Raw genomic sequence first — 21599 nt, 5'->3', positions numbered from 1 at the left:
CAAAGAATAAAATGGCAGTGAGATGTCACCATATTAAACAGATATCGGTTATTCATCAAGATTACTCAGTGTTTTAGCATCTTTACAAACGCAAAGGATGTATTTTGTAGAGCAAAGAGTAATTGTTTTGCGTCTAAATACGACATTTTGCATGTGCACTTTAATGCTATACCACTGAGGGTGCTATTACTTCTGGTGCACCCTATGACTACACTGTAGTAGGTGAGGGCATGGTTTCACATGGGTCTGGATCGCGAGAGAGGTGTTCAGGTGTGTGTGTGTGTGTGTGTGTGAGAGAGAGACAGAGAGAGTAAGGCCGCCATTATCTTTTTACACAAAGCAGATAAATACTATGATTAAACCCCCAGACTGACAGTGATGTCACTGCAGAGCGCATATGGAAGGTGGGAGAGAGAGTGTGTCACGTTTCCTTTTTTAACACTTCCTACATCTCCTCCAGGGTGCCAGGACGTGACTCCATCTCAGCCTCTTGGTGCCAGGCATCACTACTAAGAAAATGGTCTGCACTTATATAGTGCTTTTATCCAAAGCACTTTACACTGTGTCTCATTCACACACACGGCATGTGGAGTCACGTGGGCCGGGAATCAAACCGCCAACCCTACGATTAGTGGACAACCCACTCTACCACCTGAGCCACAGACGCCCAACGAACAAACTCTCTATTATGGATTATAAAATGGTTTTCAGACACCATGGGAATTAGAGCTGTAAATCAGCCATAGGGCAACACAATTTCCTGTCCCTTTCAACAAAAAACGGCAACAAATAATACAAGAAGCCAAAACATTAAGTGTGTGGAAAACAAATGATCATTTCTTAACATGTACAAGTGGGTCCAAAATCCTACACCGGGCCTAATAATAACCCAGATAAGATACATATTTTTAACTGAAACTAAAACCAAACACAGACCAGATATATCGCCTAATGCGAAGTATTCCCCGGGATAGGCTCTGTATCCACCGTGGCCCTGATCAAAAGCGGTTACTGAAAGTGAGGCACAACACAAATCTCAGCTAAATAAAAAATGTATGAAAAATGAATAAATAAAAATGTATGAAGCCTGGTTATGTGGAGGATTTTTTTAAAAATAAATAATTCAGATGTCTTTATAAAAAAAAAAAGATTTTTTTTAGAGAACCATATAAGCCTACCTCAAATTTGTCTTTAAAATGGATGTACTTTACTGAAATTTTTAACCCCCTTTTTGTATTCTGCATCAATTTAAAATAAATAAAATAAAATAAAAAACAATATTAAATTTAATGCCACTTATTTCTGGGTCTGAAATGGCTTAAAGTTTTCAGGGAAAATTCTGAGGGGGAAAAAAATCACCTATGAGTTAAATAAAATAACACCTCTTAAAATAACCCTGGTTTTATGACCTTGAGGCACTCAAAGCAAGCTGTCACTTTATAAAAGTACTTTTCTTGTGATACACATTCCTGTGGGCGGAGCTTACAAAATCTGTATATGACACGCCCACTGACACAAAATCACCATCAATGTAGCAACCTGGCAGAACAACCACCACTTACACGAGACTGTACTGGTCTCAGGAAAATTTGTTCTTTTATTATTTATTTAGCAGAAATTAAAAATTTTAGAAACCTTTTCCACCTAACCATTGCTTTTAATCACAGATATTTATATACAAAAAGGCATTCCTCTTTTTTTGGTTATAGTTATTCTTTCTAAGTATAGCTTATGAATTTATTGTAAAAGTAAGATTTAACTGAAAGTCAACTAAATGCCTAATTATACAGCAATGTATTTCTGGTCTTATTTAATACACAGCATTTGTGGTTTTAAAAGAGTTTAAGAGAGAGAGTTTAATATGACTTCATTGCTTCTAAATTGATGCACTTTTTTGTACTAATGTATTAAACATGCCATCTATAACACATCCATGAAATGTTACTGAGTTTCATAACAAAAAGTCATTTTACTGTGATATACATTTCTATGGGCGGAGTTGGCGAAATCTGCATATGACACACCCACTGGTTAATTCACAGGGGCTTGACACGTATTCACCATCAACGCAGTGACCTGACAGAACAATGACCACTTACATGAGACGACCTTTACATTTGGAAAATTTGCTCTTTTAGTATTTGTCTAGTAGGGTCCTTTAATACTAAGAACCCCCCACCAACTGGTTTGAATAATAGATACATATATTTTTAAAAATTGTTCTTTTTTTTAATAGTTGTTTGTGTTTTAAAACCTATATTTTTCATTGGGTTTGAAAAGTTACATGCTTAAAAAGCAGCATGTGGAGGGGTTTTTTGGCTAGTGCAAAAACTTAGTCTGAGATTAACATTTGAACAAAACAGTGTGAAAACCAAAAAGCAATGTGAAAACGACATGGCAGTTAAGCAAACGAAAACACCTTATTGTCCAGAGAAGTCAAAGGAGAATGACCAGACTAGTTTGAGCTGACAGGAAGGCTACAGTATCTCAAATAACCACTCTTTACAACCAAGGTGAGCAGAAAAGCATCTCAGAAAGCACAATGTGTCAAACCTTGAGGTGAATATGTTACAACAGCAGAAGACCACATCTACTCCTGTCAGCAAAGAACAGGAATCTGAAGTTACAGTGGGGACAGGCTGACTGAAACTGGACAGCTGAAGACTGGAAAAAGAAGTGACCAGGCTGATTGGATGCTACATGATTACATGAATGAGAGGGTGTACAGGTAAGGTGAATGTGTCTGACAGCTGGCATATAAAATAACAATGACTATAGTCAAGTAATGGCTTTGATAGCAATGAAGAGTCATTTAAAGGTTGTACGTGACACACCCACTGCTTAATTCATAAGGTGAACATTGCCATTATCAAGGATGCAACCTTGTAGAACAATCACCACATCAATGGGACTTTTATATCTATTCAAATCAGATACAACACACACACACACACACACGCACAAACAGAGTCTTTGGATGTATATGGTAGACAACATACAATAATGCTGACAATGAAGTACAGAAAGATGCTGTGGGTCATCAGTAGGTCATCTGCATTGACTTTACAACAATAAAGAGTCATGTGACATACCCACAACCTAATTCATGACTTGGGCGTGGCCACCATCATTCACGTACCTTTGCACAACAATTCCTATGACAATGAGTCCGTTTCATGATAAGATAATCTGTTCTTTCTTTCTTTCTTTGTCCAGGAATGGTTCTATAATTCTTATGAACCCCAACCTTAACATGGTATTAAAAACATAAAATACAAAAATATCATTTCATGTGAATCTTTTTCAACATGACCATACTCTTTTCTTATAACTTATTGCTTTTTCTGTGTAATTCGTCTTTCACAAGTCAAGGTTTCTCTGCGGAGACCTCTGGCCTTAAAAAAAGGTTCTATGTGGAGCACAGAATCACAAGTATGGTATGATTAGTATGTGAGACAGCGAGTGTTTCATTTAGCTTGGCTTAAAGCCGTGTGCTTCAAACAGAGCTGCCAAAATCATGCATGATTTTTATACACAGTCAATTTTTTTTTTTTTTACTTTTGTACAACTCAGTTCATTCTGACTGGAGCAGAACTTGACAAGATGGCACACTCTCTATGTGCGGAAATGGAAGCTGCCATACAAAATGACAACGGCATAGAACAAGTACAACAAAGACTTGAGTCATCGACAATGCTTTTGATAACAGTGAAGGTCGTAATTTGCATATAACACGCCCACAAACTTCACCATCGGTGAGGTAACCTCGCAGAACAATCTAGAAAAACAGAAGAAGTAGTTTTTGAGGGTTTTTTTTTTAGGTGGTATTTATCCAGAAGGGTCTTGTAATCTTCCAGACCTCTTCTCTGTTATGTTTTAATGATTGATACTCTTACTCAAGTTGCTTTGTATTATTTCTTAACGATTAATCAAGCTTATTTAAGTATATTTTGAGATGGAATAGGCTTAAGATCACTGATTTAACTTAAGATCCAGCTTGTTATTAAGTGTGCAGGATTAAAATCAATCTTTTACAGTAAATTATAGAGCTCTGTATTTTTTTTCTAGTTGTAGATATGCATTTACCTGCACAGTTCAGGATTTAGGACTCAAACAACCTACCGATATAAAAAAAATTTTTTAAAAAACAGTACATTTGTATGAACATACATTTTGATAAGCACACTTTGTTAGTGTTTACACCCCATCCATCAGTATAAAGAGGCCACCATAGAACAATACATCATTAACAATGCAAATAATCCCCTGTATTTCCAACAGGCACAAATGACTGAGGTCATAGACAAGGCTAATTATAAAAACAATGCCACTGGCATTTCTGTTTCTAATGGTGTTTAACATGGATGTCCTATTGTCCTTTGTTTACTGTATATATTTTTTAAAAAGAACATCAAAATATATCAATGCCACTTTTTTGCCCCAAATTATGCCAATCATCTTTTAAGAAAACTTCAGGACAAATCATATATACGTCGGCACTATTGGCTTATAAAATAACACTGGCTTTATGATATTGAGACTCTGACCACAAAATGTAAATTCTTCAAAGTAGTACCAATACGTAATTTATCTGAGCGGCGCAAAATATCTATATGTCACACCTTATATGAGAATAATTCAATTTGGAAAATTCTATTCAAGCAAGGTCTTAAATATTTTTAGGTGGCCCACACAACTGAGTCTAAAGGATAGACATTTACAAACTAATCCATTTCTGTGCATGGGTCTTCAAGAATTTATAGTAAGAATGTCTTTTAATTCGACAAAAAATAATGGTGAAATTATGGGGTAATTATTACAATGTAGTTCTGTTAGATTTGTTCCTGGTGTGAGCCCAGTATTTGTGATTTTGGGTTTCAAAAGTGATGTTTTTAAGAGACAGGAAACTTTTTTATTATTATTTGGCTTTGGCCTAAAACCTTAAAAAGCTGCCAAGATTGCATATGACTTTCTTAAGGTAAAGATTCTCCAGAGGAAAATTACAAGGACACACAGCAAATACAACAAAGAGGTGTTGAAACGCCTTCGACAACAATCAAAGAGGCGAGTGAAATTTGCATATGACACGCCCACATCCTGCATGTGCACAGTCACCATCAGTCAGGTAACTTTACAGAACAACCCCTACTTCACTGAGACCCACACCACATCAGGAAAATTTTGCTCTTTTAGTATTTGTCTAGCAGGGTCCTGTAATGCTCAGGACCCCTTCTTTTACTTGGTTTAAAAACAGATATGTTCACTTGATTATAAGTCTTAACTTTAAGTCTGAGTAACTCAAGTTTTCCATTTTAAGCTGGGTTTAAACTGTATGATTTCAGCTATGATTTGGTCGTGTGAGGCAAATTTTGAGAATCCTAAACGATTCCTATAATCTGAGACCAAAATCTGTAGTCTTTGATCGCTAGTTTGGTCCTGTAGTGTGGCTTCTCCTACTCCGTACGAGTCCGTTTTTCACGTCTTGACTGTCGTACAGTTATTAATGATAACCGAGATCCTACAGTGTGATCGTGTTCGTACAGTCTGACGAGCAACAGTCGCAGAGGACTATTGAAAATCACCCCGGCTTAATATGAAATCTTTGTTAAGTAGTAGCTGATTGTGGGTCAGTTATTAAGGTTATGGCCTAATTGGTTTCTTCACAATTTTAGGATTGTAAAGAAACACTTTTTAAGTGCAGAAAGTATTTTGGGTAAATTATACATCAAGGTTTTTAATTCCAGCCTTAGACGCCTGTCGGCCTACGCAGATCAGGTTTTATGACTCAAACAAGCTACAGTATACACACAGACTACAGTCACAACTTTTGCGCTCTTTTAATTGATTTTATGTTATCAAAAATGAGCAGATCCAAGTGCTGGCTGAAAGCCATGCTGCTGATAAATAGAAAAACACAACACCAGAGTGACAGAGCTGACGGGAGGACAATGCTGAATTGCACAATACAATAGCAGCTGATGACTATGAACTCTCCAGAGATGGTGAGTGTGTGAGAAAGAGCAGACAAAACAGAACAACAGAAAGGGGGAGCACATATTTAATGGTTTCCTGTGAAAATGGGCCATGATGTCAAGCATATGGAAACAGCTATGAAATACCAAAAATCAACACACCCGAACACTCACTTGTGTTTTTGGTTAGCTAGTTCAGTCAATTTATAATGATGACTAGCGTATTTAATCTCTGTGGTCTTATATTCAATAGCCGCTGCCCCTGATAGCACACGAATAATGGCCCAATGTTTCACCTACACTTATCACTTCATCTGGTAAATGTAGGCCACTGGGTTTCCAATGTTCGATGGTTTCCAATGGAGATGAGCAGTGCTTTATTTGTCCTCAGTCTAAAGCTTGTGGTTTGAGCTCATCATAGAGCGGTATATGACTTATTATTAAAAGGTTGTGATAAATTCCAGAAGAAGCAGGCCAAAATTTTTACTTTTGCTCAACTCAATTCATTGCTGATTAAATAGTACACTATCTGAAGGTCATCTTTAATGCTTTTTGTAACCATCAAAAATGATAATCCATGACGTGTACATGGTTACCATAGGTGAGACATGACTATATAATGATGAGTAGCTTATTTAATACCTACGTTTTAGTCACGTTTCCCAAGATTTATTGCACGGTCGCCATTTTGCGGGACAATCAATAGGATTTACACTCCACAATAATTTAAAACATTGTCTAAAAACTGTCCTTATGCATTGCGGTTCATACTTGTGCTATCAACGGGTGCAGAAGTTGATTAGATGATAAAGTTTTTAAATAGGGCCCCCAATTTAAATCTCTCACCTAGTTTAAAAATAGATATTTTCACTTGATTGTGAGGCTTGAGTTTTAGACTTAACAATTTAAGTTTTCCATCTAATATGAAACCTTTGTAGTAGTAACTGATTGAAGGTCAGTTATTAAGTGTATGGCTTAATTGGTGATGGGGTTTCAAAAGTGATATGTTTAAAAGATAGGAAGCTTTTTTATTATTATTTGACTTTGGCCTAAAACCTTAAAAAGCTGCTAAGATTGCATATGACTGACTTTCTTAAGGTAAAGACTCCCCAGAGGAAAATTGCAAGGACACACTTTGACAGCAATCAAAGAGGCGAGTGAAATTTGCATATGACACGCCCACATCCTGCATGTGCACAGTCACCATCAGTCAGGTAACTTTACAGAACAACCCCTACTTCACTGAGACCAACACCACACCAGGAAAATTTTGCTCTTTTAGTATTTGTCTAGGAGGGTCCTGTAATGTTCAGGACTCCATTTCTCACTTGGTTAAAAATAGATATTTTCACTTGATTATGAATCTTGAGTTTTAAATTTAATAATTGAGATTTCCCAACTAATTCAAAGTCTTTGTAGTAGTAACTGATTTTGGGTCAGTTATTAAGGTTATGGCTTAATTGGTGATGGGGTTTGGAAAGTGATATGTTTAAGAGATAGGAAGCTTTTTTTTATTATTATTTGGCTTTGGCCTCAAACCTTAAAAAGCTGCCACGATTGCATATGACTTTCTTAAGGTAAAGACTCTCCAGAGGAAAATTACAAGGACACACAGCAAATACAACAAAGAGGTATTGAAACGCCTTCGACAACAATTAAAGAGATGAGTGAAATTTGCATATGACACGCCCACATCCTGCATGTGCACAGTCACCATCAGTCAGGTAACTTTACAGAACAACCCCTACTTCACTGAGACCCACACCACATCAGGAAAATTTTGCTCTTTTAGTATTTGTCCAGCAGGGTCCTGTAATGTTCAGGACCCATCTCTTACTTGGTTTAAGAATAGATCACAAAACTGTTAGTCTTGGGTTTCATTTTTTGCTTTATTTTATCAAGTAGTAACTGATTGTGGGTTAGTTATATTATATATAGCTTCAATAGGCAGACATAATTTGTGTGCAATGACAAAACAGTAAAACTGTTAGACAGGATTTTCATTGGGAATCTATCTATTGATTGACCCATAAAATGGCAGATGACCCTAGTGACCTAGATGACAACAAAGCAAGTGGAAGGTCAGTGGTTAAAATATTGGACTAATGATAGCACTGCCGAACTGCCACTGCGCTTAACCCTAAACTGCTCAGTTGTACGTATAAATGAGATAAATGTTCTTTCACTTCTGTAAGTCGCTCTGGATAACGGTGCCTGCCAAATGCCACATCTGTAAATGAACTATCTGCAGCTGATTCTCTGAACATATGGGTGGCTGTGGTTCAGTTCGTAGAGCGGGTTGTCCACTAATCGTACGGTTGGGGGTTCGTTTCCCGGCCCACATGACTCCACATGCCGAAGTGTCCTTGGGCAAGACACTGAACCCCAAGTTGCTCCCGATGGCAAGTTAGCGCCTTGCATGGCAGCTCTGCTACCATTGGTGTGTGAGAATGTGTGTGAATGGGTGAATGAGAACCAGTGTAAAGTGCTTTGGATAATAGCATTATATAAGTGCAGACCATTAACTTAACACATGACCCTTTTAGTCTCTCAAGCATTTGCTGCATTTGAAACATTTTAGCCCAGATTCAAAATGCCATTAAAACTAAATGTGATGATTAATTCTGCAACTTAGATTGTTCATATATACAGTATGTATTAGGTCAATATTTTGACAACAGCATTTACCAAGATGTCCTAATGGGCGGGGTATTCAGTAATCTGCATATGACACACCCTGAATTCATGCACGTGCACAAAGTCACCATCAATGGAACAACCTTACTGAACAACCACCACTTACATGAGTCTAATGAGGAATCAGGAAAATTTGCTCTTTTAGTATTTGTCTAGAAGGGTCCTGAGGTTCTCTCAGGACTCCATGATATTTGGTATAAATGACAGATGTTAGAAAACACTATGTACTATAATATGCTTATAATTTTTTAACAATGAGCTGCATGTCTATATGTAAAAGTCTGTAATACTGATCTCTATTACACAAGTAATCTAATCTTTAGCAGCAAAATACACTAATATAATCACAGATATAGGGTGCTTTGCTTTGTTAATGACAAGTAAATGAGCATGAGAAAAAAAAAAAACACATCACTGATGCCAAAGATCACACGTTAATTACTAACATCATTAGCATTTTGTCAGATTTTAACAGTGATGTTGAATCTACATTTAAAAACCGCATCTTGTAGATCTGTTTCTAATACTTGTATCTCCCTATTCAAACAGATAGGAGCCTGCTTGTGTATGAATGAAACACCAAAATGGGAGCTGACTGTACGGGCGTTAGCCTTTACTTGTCTGTTCCAATCATGTGCACATTAATCAATGTTCCAGTCAACACACCTCCACTGATTTCACAGCTCAGGTTTCTAAAATTACATTCAACTATTCAACTATTTTCATCTCTCTGATACACAAAAAGCACTGAAACACTTTTGGTTCTTGTTGTACTGACTGTTCCCTGGCTTTATTAGATCAGACAGTTCAACCAGTCAGACATAATGGACCCACACAAAAAAACCCCATCTATCACTTTGCAGAACTTTAGTCCAACAGCATGTTAAGAGCTGCTTCCTGACCAGTAATTTAACAATGTGTTCTAAAGAAAAAGCTGTTCTCTGAAGGTAGTAGTACACTGTGCTTTTGAGAACATGTGCTCCTGGGCAACGTGAACCCACAACGTACACTGGAATGAGTTTGGGAGACGTGTATGAAGAAAAAGCTGAACAAATTCTACTTAAATGAAGTGGCTTAAAATGCTTTAGCAAGTTTGGTATTCGCAACTAATGTTTATTTAATCACTACTTTTAATACCGTAACAGTGTGCTAAAACAGTACCTCAAGTCTACAGACAAACTTCACGGTTGGGTTTTAAAGCATTGTATTTTTCCAAATATACCCAAGATAGTAAAGTAACAACACTACTAAAAGTGCTTCTAACTTTCATAAATGGTTTGGAGTGGGAGTTTAAAAAAATTGTCATTCATCATGTTTAGCTTTTATCTACGCTAAGTTAGCAGACTTTGAGCTCTAAAACATACATTAAAATACATTGTGATAAAAACCATAGCCTACTTTTAACACCGGGACACTACTTTGCTGCTTCTCTTAGTCTCTCTAACTAAGTCAATTGTATCTAACTATTGTATGGGTGGGGAATTTGTATATGACACACCCACTGCTTATCACAGTGACCGTACATACGGTCACTATCAGTGCAACAACCTCACAGAACAACCACTATTTACATAAATGTATATACTTCTTAGCAAAAGTTGCTCTTTTAGTATTTTTTAGCAGGTTCCTGAAAAGCTTAGTTCCCCCACAAGTGGCTTTAATAATAGATAAGAGAAAATAGCGTACTGTAATTACATTGCTCCAGATTGTGGCTGTGATACTTTGAAATACATTAGAACAAATGTACTACGGCAAAACCACACTTTATAGTAATAAATAGCAATAATCCATCCATACCGCTTAAACTACGCGGGGTCGCAGGGGAGCCTGGAGTCTATCCCTGGGAACTCAGGGCACAAGGCTGGGACACCATGAATGGCCAATCAGCTTACAACACATGTCTTTGGACCGGGAGGAGAAACCGGAGCACCCGGAGGAAACCCCAAAGCACAGTGAGAACATGTAAATCCCACTACACACAGTGGGATTCAAGCACCCAACCCCAGAAGTGCGAGGCACACATGCTAACCACTAAGCCACCGTGCCCTCTAAATAGTAATAATAGTAATAGTAAATGCCATTAATCTAGCCGGCTTTATTATATTACACCATGCTAACACCCTCAGATGAATCATCTGGAGCTTCTAAGGGGTCGGAATGCTTGAAGTGCACATTAAAATGACTGCAATTTATTATAGTGTTCGTTTGTATAGTGCAGGTTTCTGCAATATCAGTATTGCACAAGACAATAAAGTAAGAAAATCTGTATCCTGTGTTTATATGTTTCTGTAAAGCTGCTTTGAGACAACGTCCATTGTTAAAAGCACTATACAAATAAAATTGTATTGAATTGAGAACACAAACTACGTATCGTGCTGTCCTAGTGGGCGGGGCATGGGATAATTTGCATATGATACACCCACGGTGAATCACCTTCATTCATGATCACCATCAATGCAGTAACCTTACAGAACAACCACCACTTCCGCAAGATGAGTGCATTTATAGGAAAAACTGCACTTCTAAAATTTGTAACAGTAGGTGCTTTAATTTCTGAGGAATTCTAATATCTAATGTTAAGGTTCAACATATAGACTCCAAATTAATCCTTCAGTTTCTCACATGGACTAAATACACACTACTTTTAGTGAGTGCTTTTATTATTAGCTGATCCTAGATGGACATTTCAGATATTTTATTTGTGCCTATAAGGCTTGATTATTATTCACTTTACATCAGAGAAAGGGAAAAACGTAACCACAGTGTGTCACAGGTTTAATTCACAGTCCAATGTATAAAAAAAATACCCAAAATATTCTAACCTTTTCAAACAGCATCTGTGATTTACTGGCAGAAATGAATCTAGCCCGCTTTACTGCGCTGCAGTATGCTTATAGCCAAACGTGCTTTCGAGTTCCTCAGGAGCTCAGCGGGAGTCTGCAGCATTCATAAAAACGCTGTATGTTATGAGGCGACCCGGGCAGCAGGGTGTAGCTCGGTAATGGAACAGCGTTCATTCACAGGTTTCGACCGCAGCCATGAATTTGAGCTTTGTGCTCAGGTTTAGAAAGCGACAGTTCCAGACAAGAAGCATTTCATTTGGCTTGTGATCGAATCCTGTTTGTTTTAAGGACATAAGGAAGGAGTGAGTGAGGAGGGAGTGCCAGGATGAGACCAGCCAAGTGGTGAGGTAGAAACTAGGGTATGTCATAATGTGCTTTTCTGAGAAATCTTTTTAGAAAAAAAAAAAAAAATTAATTATAATCTGACTAGAAGCATCTGACTTGATGTTTAAATTTAGTTTTTAATCTATAAAATTGTCAAATGTAAAAAATTTTTTTTAGTTTTTTAGTGTTAAATATAATAAATTTTTGATTTATTATAAATAAATGTATTTTTGTAGATATTAAATGTTTTCCTGGCAGTTTGTTAGCAAACCTATCCTGTATATCATGATACATGTCTGTATGTGTGGAAATGTCTTAGAAACTAATATCTACTGAAAAATAGGCACTATCGTGGATCGTGGTTGTTATCAGTATTTTTATAACACTGATCCATTTTAAATCACACTAACAAGTATATGATTAGATGATTTTTGGATCAAATATCATCAAAAATCATAGTTTTACAGCTTCTTAGACATTTATGAGAGCATATAAGATCCGAAATCTAAAAACAATGCCATGAGTGTCATTGTCTGTAAGTAAAGCAAAATCAACGGTGCAAGCCATTTCAGCTTGTAATTTAGAAAGAAATGCTAATCTGTGACAAAACAAACAGTTTAGAGCTGCGTTAAGAGCTTCTTTCACATGCGCATGAGTAACTGACCAGCAGGAAAGTAAAGAGATGCACTCAAACGAGTGACGTCACTGAGAAAGGCCAGCGGGGGTGCATGGGAAACTCCAGGGGGGGGTTGTGCATTTAAATGTGTCGAGCCCAGCTGTGTGCCTCAATGTACTAAAGGCCTGGTGGTGCAAACAGACCATGAGCCAGCCAATCACAGTGTCCGTGCAGGAGGCGCTCCGTATACATACGCTAATAAGGCTCTCACCCTGTGCCCTGTCATTGTGGATAAAAGGAGATGGTTTGTTGATAGCTCTGAAGCATTTTGACTCATGCTGTTACTTTAATAGATAATAAATTAGGCGTCTAATTAAAAAAAAAAAGACACACGAGTGTTATCATATCAAAGATTTGGCCTACATGAATTACAGTACAAAAAGGGTCACGTTAAAGAAAGCATAATACCAGAAGAGTAACAGATGGAGAGAGTCTAGCCTAGAAAAACCTGCTTTAAGATGATTATTTAATAGGAGAATAAATTGAGCCAAGCATATGCTACTTTGAAAAGAAATTTAGTTTAAAAACAATACGAAAGAAAATGTGACAAAGGAGAGGGGGCACGGTGGATTAGTTGTTAGCACGTTTGCCTCGCACCTCCATAATGGGGGTTTCGAATCCCACCTCTGCCATTTGTGTACGGAGTTTGCATGTTCTCCCCGTGCCATGGGGGTTTCCTCCAGGTATCTCGGTTTCCTCCAACAGTCCAGCTTCAAAAATCGTCCATGTGTGTGTGGTTGGGACCCCGTCCAGGGTGTCCCCTGCCTTGTGCCCCAAGTTCCCTGGGATAGGCTCCAGGGACTGCAGGCTCCCCTGCGACTGTGTGTAGGATAAGCAGTATGGAAAGTGAATGGATGGATGGATGGATGTGACAAAGGAGAAATCCTAATCTCTGCTCCTGACGGAATCTAATTAGACGGGTCGATGTGGTGGCAATATCATAATTGAAGACATGTACACAATATATTTTGTTTTGTTAACAAAGTGCCAGCCAAACAATAGTGCAGTATTTATAAAAATAAAAAAAAATAGAAATAAAAGATAAAATAAATAAATAAATAAAAATATTTTTATAAAAACATGGTTTCAAAGTTATTTGTATTTTTTTTGTACAGGATATCTTGGAAAAGTGTACTGTAATGTAATTGATCTCAACATCAATCTTACAGTGTCCTCCAGAATGATTGACACCCTTTATAAACATGAGGAACCATTTTTATTAAAAATAATAATAATAATAATAATGATAATAATAATAATAATAATTCTCACTACACACACTAAATAAAAATTTCCACTCAAGTAATAAGATAAACTATTTCTTCGTTCTAACAAAAATAAATTCTTATTTAAAAAAACAAAAACAACTTATTACAAATACGCTCTTAAATAATAGTATTTACCTTAAAAAATACATGTGCCGGAATTATTGACACCCCTAAAGAATATTTTAAATAAATACAAACAAATAGCTGTACTGGATTTTGCACACATCTAAAATCCATCTGCAGTCGGTGAGTTTGGGGGAAAAACAGAAGGTCGTTGACCCGCACAAATCAGGTAATGGATATAAAAATACAGTACTGGAAAAACACCATTAAGTATTGAGTATAACCAGGGCTGTCCCCGTCACCCTGTACGACAAGCGGTATAGAAAATGGATGGATGGATGGATGGATAAAACCAGGGCTGTAAAGTTTCACAAGCGTTTGAAACATTTGGAAATTGGACTCGGGAGAACAGTGTTCACCCACATGCTGAGGAGGATGGTTATAATTGCACGGTTTGGCTGTTATTGTCAAGTTTCAAAAGGCCGCTTTCATAACAACAAGCTAAGGGAATGTTGCAAGAAAGAAGCCCTTTCTGAGACTCAAAAAAACACAACATCAAGCATCATTACAAGCACACCTGGCATCGTGGGTTGTAGTCAGATGAGACGAGAACGAGAGACTTTTTTTTTTTTTTTTAAAAGGGTGGCAATAATTATGGAGGGCACTGTTGTTTTAAATAACCATGCTATAACCTGTGTATTTTAATGCGCAGCTCGTTAAAAATTCACGTTTTGAGTGGTGACCAAAGATGCCGCCAAAGATATGCCGTCCTTATCTACTGGAAACATCTTCCCTTTCCTTTTGTGGTGCATGATGGGACATTTCGTCTGAAGTACCCACTGATCAACATGTCATTTGTTTTTCAAATATAGTCAAATCGGTTTTTCGCACTATGAACTGGCTAGGCAGTTATGCATACTCAACAAGCGTCTAAAATAGTGCATAAGATTGTAATCTGAGACACGGCCAGCATCTCCGTCCCAAAGGTACTTCAGAGCCTGAGTGTGATCATTACAGAACCACAGGAAATCCCAACATTCATCAGTGCATAAGAAACCTGACCATCAGTAAGACAGTGAATCATAAATGACATTTTAAATGTAAGCCAGATGACAGATCAGTGGACAGCCCTTAACTGAAAAAAAGGCCCTAAAGTGATTCAGAAAAAATACCCTTGACTGGAAAGTCTTTGAATTAAAAAAAACAACACACTTTCTTTCCCAGTTGAGATTACAATCAAAGATCACAGTTGAGCAACAGTGAAAACCACACATTTACAGAAAGCTTTCCAGACCTTGTTACGTCTATCAGTAAGCCTTAACGTGACTTGACACGATGAAAAAAAATATGATTCGGCCATAAGCAGGGTGCAGTGCTGAGCTGCCAGGGAAAGAGCTTTACACAACCAGAGACAAAGTCAAATCTGCACGTTGCTATAAACCAATCTAATAATGAAGGAAGAAAAGCCAAGAATGCCTCTTCTGCATTATTTCTGAGTCTGTACACACACACACATTTATTCAGCGTACACAGATGTTCCCTCAGAAGCTTCCATTAAGACGTCTGTTTGCTCTGAACTGGAAAGAGAGGCAAAATCGGTCATGTGACCATCAGATGAGGAGAGAGAGGATTTTTTTCCCTGAAACTCTGCAGCAAAGAGAGTCGTGCACCGAGACAGACAGTCAGACCTGCACCGACAGAGCTGGCTTTGTGGAGCTTTTCAGTGGGAGTGAGAGCACTTCCTTGCCCCTACGCAGTGTGGGAGGAAGGGAAAAGCAGAATGAGAGCTGCTCTCAATGTTCTAGCAAACGTCACAGGCTTGGCTAGAGGACATAGAGAAAGTGGGCTTGTGTAATGACAGGAAGAAAAAAAAAACGAGGAAAAAGAACAAGAAGTGGAATCCAAGGTCTGCTCGCAGATCACTTTTTCTACAAAAGAGTTATATTCTATAGCCGTGTAAAATCTGTGAGGATGGGATTTGTGTATTTGAATGCATATCTTGTGTTTTTGATTAAAACGTGCATTCCTGAGCTGTGGATTGAGATTCTGGGTCTGTGTGCGAAAGCAAAGCGGCCGAAAACAGATCCTCCACAGACTGTAATTAGAAATGGGGCTTCAATCACTTCGAGATGCACATGGGCCCAGCTTAAAACTGAGACACATTAAGTCTGTTTATCCTTCTTTTGCTACTGTAAACATGTCGAGCACCTGTGTGTGTGCGTTTATGTCTGTAACTGCGGCTGTGTGGATGCAGTCTAGTCCTGGGAAATGTACGCAATGCACGTTTTGCTCAAAAACACACATTTTAATTTACGATCTTTTGTGCTACAAGATGTCGCCTTGGTTATTATTTCACGGGCAAAGCCAAAATGAAAGAGTCGTCATCGTCATCGACATCGAACTAACTGAAATAGCTAAAGTGATCAGGCTTTCCCACCAGTATGAAACCAGTATATGCAGTACGACTATTTCACTATCTAAAACTTTACTGCATTGTATTAAACCATAGCCCTGTTGAATTCTCGATTCTGATTGGTTGATTCAGATGTTGTTGATTCATTTGTTTTAACGGCAGCTCGGACAGTAGTGCCTGCTTCAGTTCAAATCACAGGTTTATACAGTAAAACATCTTGTTCAGCTTGTTCTTCTATACTGGAATAACAATACTCGTGGTGTTGTTGTTGTTGATATGGCTAGGGTTTCTGCTGCAAGATGTTTATTTAACATTTTTAGAAGGAGTCTCGAGTGTCACAGCTTCATAACAGCCAGAGGTAAAGCAGTGTTCTGACACAGGGAAGGCTTAAGGGTAGAGGGCGTTGTGCTTTTTTTTCTTCTTCTTCTTTCTCTATAAGCTGTAACTTCGTTTGGTTTTGGTAACTTGAAAACAGAAAGAGAAAGAGCGGTTGGTGACGGAATGACGATTGACGTTTGATGACAGCTTATAGCTGCTGTAACGCAAGTGGAAATAGGAACTAACTTCCACAACATTAACTTAGGATCTGATGTTATTATATTATGTGGTATATCACGAATAAATGAATGAATGAATGAATAAATATATATATATATATATATATATATATATATATATATATATATATATATATATATATATATATATACACACACACACACACACGTTCATGATACACTACATAATCCAATTATATTCCTAAATTTCTGTTTTTGATACAAAAGTGATAGATAGTTAGATAGATAAATAGATATCACTTTTGTATCGAATACAGAATTTTAGGAATATAATATTACAGTGTTGTCATATCATGCCTGGCCAGTAATGTCTACAATTACAACCATGATTATTCATAGCAATTATTCAAAATACTATCATTTCTGTATTCATCTCCGAAAACACAGCCATGAGCATTTATTCAGATTCTAATAATGAATTAATAAGTAATATATAGGGTGAGCCTGTGATATAATGCTATGCAGGTACACTCGTTAATGTGCACGCCATAAACTTGGTTAAGTATGCATTGTTATTGGTTACTGCATCAGGTGACCCAGATTCAGAATGCACCCTAGACATAACCACAAAAATATCAAGAGAAGTTTCAGAAACGTGTCTGGTCTACACCGAATGGCAACTGCCTGCACTGCTGCAATGCTGCCAAGAGCTATACTAACCCCCCGAAACATGTGTGGCATTCACACTGATGGAGTGAGTCACCACAGGGAAATGCAGACAGCATACCGAACATGACAGCGGGACTGTGTCGAGTAGTTCAGAGCACTCCTGTCACAACTCAACACGAGATAATCTCAGCTGAGGACGGGGAGCTATTTGTGGTATAAATCAGGTGCTTGGTTCTGCTACACAAAAAAAACAAAACTGAGAGAAAGCGTGTGACAGGCTAAATGGAACGTCAAAAAAAGGGGAAGGATGTGCTGTGTTTTAGCAGAATGTGCAATAGTTCATCACGCGTATCATGCGTATCCTCTTTAACCCCAAACGCAGAGGACAACGGCCTTCGGCAAAGAGGAAGCAGGCTTATTTTCATAATCGTAACTCTGGTTTTGAATTTTATCCAGCGAATCAGAAAATCAGCTGAAGCGACAAGAAGATTTTTCAACTCCATTCGAACTGATAGAATTTACAACCCCAATTCCCAAAAAGTTGGGACGCTGTGTAAGATGTAAATAAATGTAAACAAAAACAGAACGCAATGATTTGCAAACCTCATAAACCCATATGTTATTCACAACAGTACACAGAAAACATATCAAATGGAACACTTACTTTTCCAGCCTTTTGTTGCTCCCGTCCCAACTTTTTTGAGACGTGCTGCGGCACATCAAATTCGAAATTACCCTATTTTTTTTTTCTTAAAATGGTACATTTCCACCGTTTAAACGTTTGATATGTTTTCTATGCTCTATTGTGAATAACATATGGGTTTATGAGATTTGCAAATCATCGCATTCTGTTTTTATTTACATTTCACACGGCGTCCCAACTTTTTTGGAATTGGGGTTGTAATATGGACATTCACATTATACTGCAAACATTGCAATTGGAGCTGTATTATTCATATTGTGAACACATTTACATAACATATTGTATATTGTGTGCGGTGGTATGGTCATTCACTATATATGCAATTCCTAAATTATTGGCACCCTTCAACAGAATGGGCATAAATTATTGTATTACACACACTATACAGAAACTACACAATTCTTTGTAACTATATTTGTGTGTAAGTCCTCTGACCCATATGGAGGCGTAGCTTTAGGAACTGTTTTGCAGCTGGTGGTCCAAAGGCTTCTGTGAAGAATTCTGCAAAGTGCCAGGATGTCTGTAGTAAAAAACTTGGTTGAATCTACCAGGAGGTTAAAACCTGCCCAAAATGACAAAATGATGACCTCAAACCCATCCAGAAATGCCACTGAAATGATTGTGGGACACAGAATCAATGCTCTGCAATGGCCATGTCAGTCTCCAGACCTCTTGAAAACATGTCATCTGAATTAAATAAAGTCTGGTTTAAGACCATTTACAAATACCCCCAACCTTGTTAGACATTACAGAAAAAATGTTGGTCTTTCCAGAAAGGAGGTGTCACAAAATATAAAGTTTAAAGTTTATTTTAAAGCTAGTGTTATGCAGAAAGAAACACAAAACAACAGTACCCCCATATATACTTCAGTTCAGAATATCACCCACTGGATGTGTTGTTCAGTTTTGCTGAATAAAGGGCACCAAAAATTGAAGTTAAGTATATTATCTATTTATCTTTTGATAAACTACGATTTCTGGGCTAGAGCTAGGGCACGCACAAAAATTCGTATGAAAATCTCGAGCATTATTCGCTTCTCAATGCTATTCAAGTCCAGAATAGAGCACACCTGGAGTGAAAGCGAGTCTACGAAAGAGGAAGGGGAGAAACGGAAAGCTGTCAGGAAATGTTCTAGTTAGAACAAACAAATGTTTCATATTATGTACTGAATATCCATTCATCCAGTTTCGGTACTGCTTATCCTACACAAGGCCGCAGGGGAGCCTGGAGTCTGTCCCAGGGAAGTCCGAGCACAAGGTGGCACAACCCATCGTAGGGCATCGCATGCCAATCAATCATTCTACATCACATGTCTTTGGACTTGTGGAGGAAACCGGAACACCCAGAGGAAACCCCCAAAGTAAGGGGAGAACATGTAAACTCTGTGCACACAAGGCAGAGGTGAGAATCAAACCCCCAACCCCAGACGTGTGATGAAAACGTGCTAACCACTCAGCCACGGTTCCCCCCATGTAGTGTATATTAAATTCCTAATTACTCAACAAATGACAATAAACGTATGAAATGAATGAATGAATGTGGTAAGTGAGTCACGGCTGCGTGCGTCACCTCACTCAAAACTCGCCATTGCACATAGAGCGCATTAACAAGAGCGATTTTCACCCACAAATGGGTAATGAGCTGCTACAGAAAAACAAAAACAAATCATTTACCCGGCCGTTAATATTGCTGCTTTCTGTTTAACTTTGGGATTACACGCTGCACTCCTGGCACCCTAATATGCTTCAGGTTTTGTAGTAATTGCAGTTATTTTGCTCAGGAGTTCAATGTTTGCGGTACAAATGTGCCAATAAATGCAGACAAGCTTTAACGCTGCATCCGACTAAAACCCATAACTCGCCATTTCAGACCAGAAAGAAAAAGCGCCCCTTCGATTTGGAATTTCTACTCAGAAACACGTCCGAGAGTTCAGCGAGTGATGTCAAATCAAATCGAAATGGTCGCTCACAGCATCGACGGTAAACAAAGTAGCACTTCTTACTTTTAAATGAGTTATGCTGGACGTAAACGTATTCGCTTTAGATCAATCAACATACAGACATGTTAAATCTGTAACACCGACTATACAGTACTATTCTGAGGAGGAAAATATACATCAGTCATCGCAGCTAGCTGGCTAGCTTGTCTGCTTACAAAAAAAGATGAACATGGAGACGTCCGTAGTTTTTCCCACACCTTGTAGCTCGAACACACAGAGGTCGACGTAGTCCCGAGTTCCCGTTTCCGAGGGAAGCCGTACGCGGCGTAATTCGCAATCTTACACTAGGAAATTCTGTAAGAATTTAATAAATATACATACTCTTCCTTACAAATCCGGTCAAAGAATCGTGAGTGATCTCAACTATAAATTTTTTTTTAAAAACAAGCGATCCCTATTTCATTACAAAAATTTCTCCATCTGGGGATTAATAAAATATTATCTTATCTTATCTTATTAGCGATAGTTCCAGCGCTTAAAATGCCTTTATCTAACATTTTGATTTTTTTTACATCTCCAAGAACATGTTACAGCTCCAATCAGTTTACTTATAACGTTATGATCCCTACACTATTAATATTAATGAAGAACAACAAATCAATGATGGGAAAGCATAAAAGCGTCTCCTTACGAAACATGCTGAAACAGGGGCTTTTCATACAGAGAGCGTCAACAACTGCCAAACAAAGGCTCCTGAAATCACCAGGGGAACGACTGAGCAGCTAATGGCATCTCAGGAGATTCTGACTAGAAGTTGCTTCAGGTTTAGCCTCATCAGAAAAGACCCGAATGAACTGCATTTAATCATCACGTGTATGTGTGATTTTTTTTTTATTAGTGTATGCTATTTAGTGTGATTTTTATTTATGACCAAGAGACAAAAAGTGAAGCTACTCAAACCACAAGTACATTTACTTAATCTGCTAAAAAGCTGTAGAGCTTAGTTCCTCAACTCAAGCGACCAGCTGACCTGCAGTTTCTTCCACGGTTTCGCAACTCGCAACAAACGTGACCCAAATCACAAAAGGGCTTCGTAAACAGAGTCCTAGTTGGATCAGGCTAGGAATTTTATCTTCTGTTGTAACCAAATGCAATACATCCACAAGGCAAGCACTTGGAAAAACCTCATTACTCGTTATTTATGTGCGAATAATCGATCGTGAGACGTGCTACGACCTCCACGTGCACGATACACGTGTGTCACAGAAAGAAGACATGACGTATGACGTCACTGAAGAAAGACTTACTGTAAATAAGATGCTGTAAATAAGATTCCTTTACAGTCAAAAGAACAACGATCGATAAGGTTTTAATGTGTCAAATAAGTCAAGTTCTTTCATGGTTTCACTTTGGTTTCCAACATTTCCCACAATGCTCGTGGAAATTCTTCTCTATGTAAACACAGCGCTACAGTTTTTCAGTCTGTCCGGCTCGCTCGGACAGATCAGCGTCC

At 38.0% G+C, this 21599-nt stretch overlaps 1 protein-coding gene and 5 non-coding genes across 6 annotated transcripts in view; 5 read left to right on the top strand and 1 right to left on the bottom strand.

The window, feature by feature from the left end:
- dennd5a (DENN/MADD domain containing 5A) overlaps nt 1-21599 on the bottom strand; it is a 55014-nt gene that overhangs the window by 28464 nt on the left and 4951 nt on the right. The gene's annotated exons all lie outside the window — the stretch shown is intronic.
- LOC128614294 (U7 small nuclear RNA) lies at nt 2121-2177 on the top strand. Its single transcript, XR_008387029.1, has one exon. It is a non-coding gene; the product is annotated as a U7 small nuclear RNA (small nuclear RNA).
- Nucleotides 5176-5232, top strand: LOC128614292 (U7 small nuclear RNA). The gene has a single exon (XR_008387027.1). It is a non-coding gene; the product is annotated as a U7 small nuclear RNA (small nuclear RNA).
- On the top strand, nt 7237-7294 carry LOC128614297 (U7 small nuclear RNA). Its single transcript, XR_008387030.1, has one exon. It is a non-coding gene; the product is annotated as a U7 small nuclear RNA (small nuclear RNA).
- Nucleotides 7747-7802, top strand: LOC128614298 (U7 small nuclear RNA). The gene has a single exon (XR_008387031.1). It is a non-coding gene; the product is annotated as a U7 small nuclear RNA (small nuclear RNA).
- LOC128614293 (U7 small nuclear RNA) lies at nt 8797-8856 on the top strand. Its single transcript, XR_008387028.1, has one exon. It is a non-coding gene; the product is annotated as a U7 small nuclear RNA (small nuclear RNA).

The sequence above is a fragment of the Ictalurus furcatus genome, chromosome 10 (assembly GCF_023375685.1).
Source record: "Ictalurus furcatus strain D&B chromosome 10, Billie_1.0, whole genome shotgun sequence".
Lineage (NCBI taxonomy): Eukaryota > Metazoa > Chordata > Actinopteri > Siluriformes > Ictaluridae > Ictalurus > Ictalurus furcatus.
This window is presented reverse-complemented; position numbering and strand designations above follow the sequence as displayed.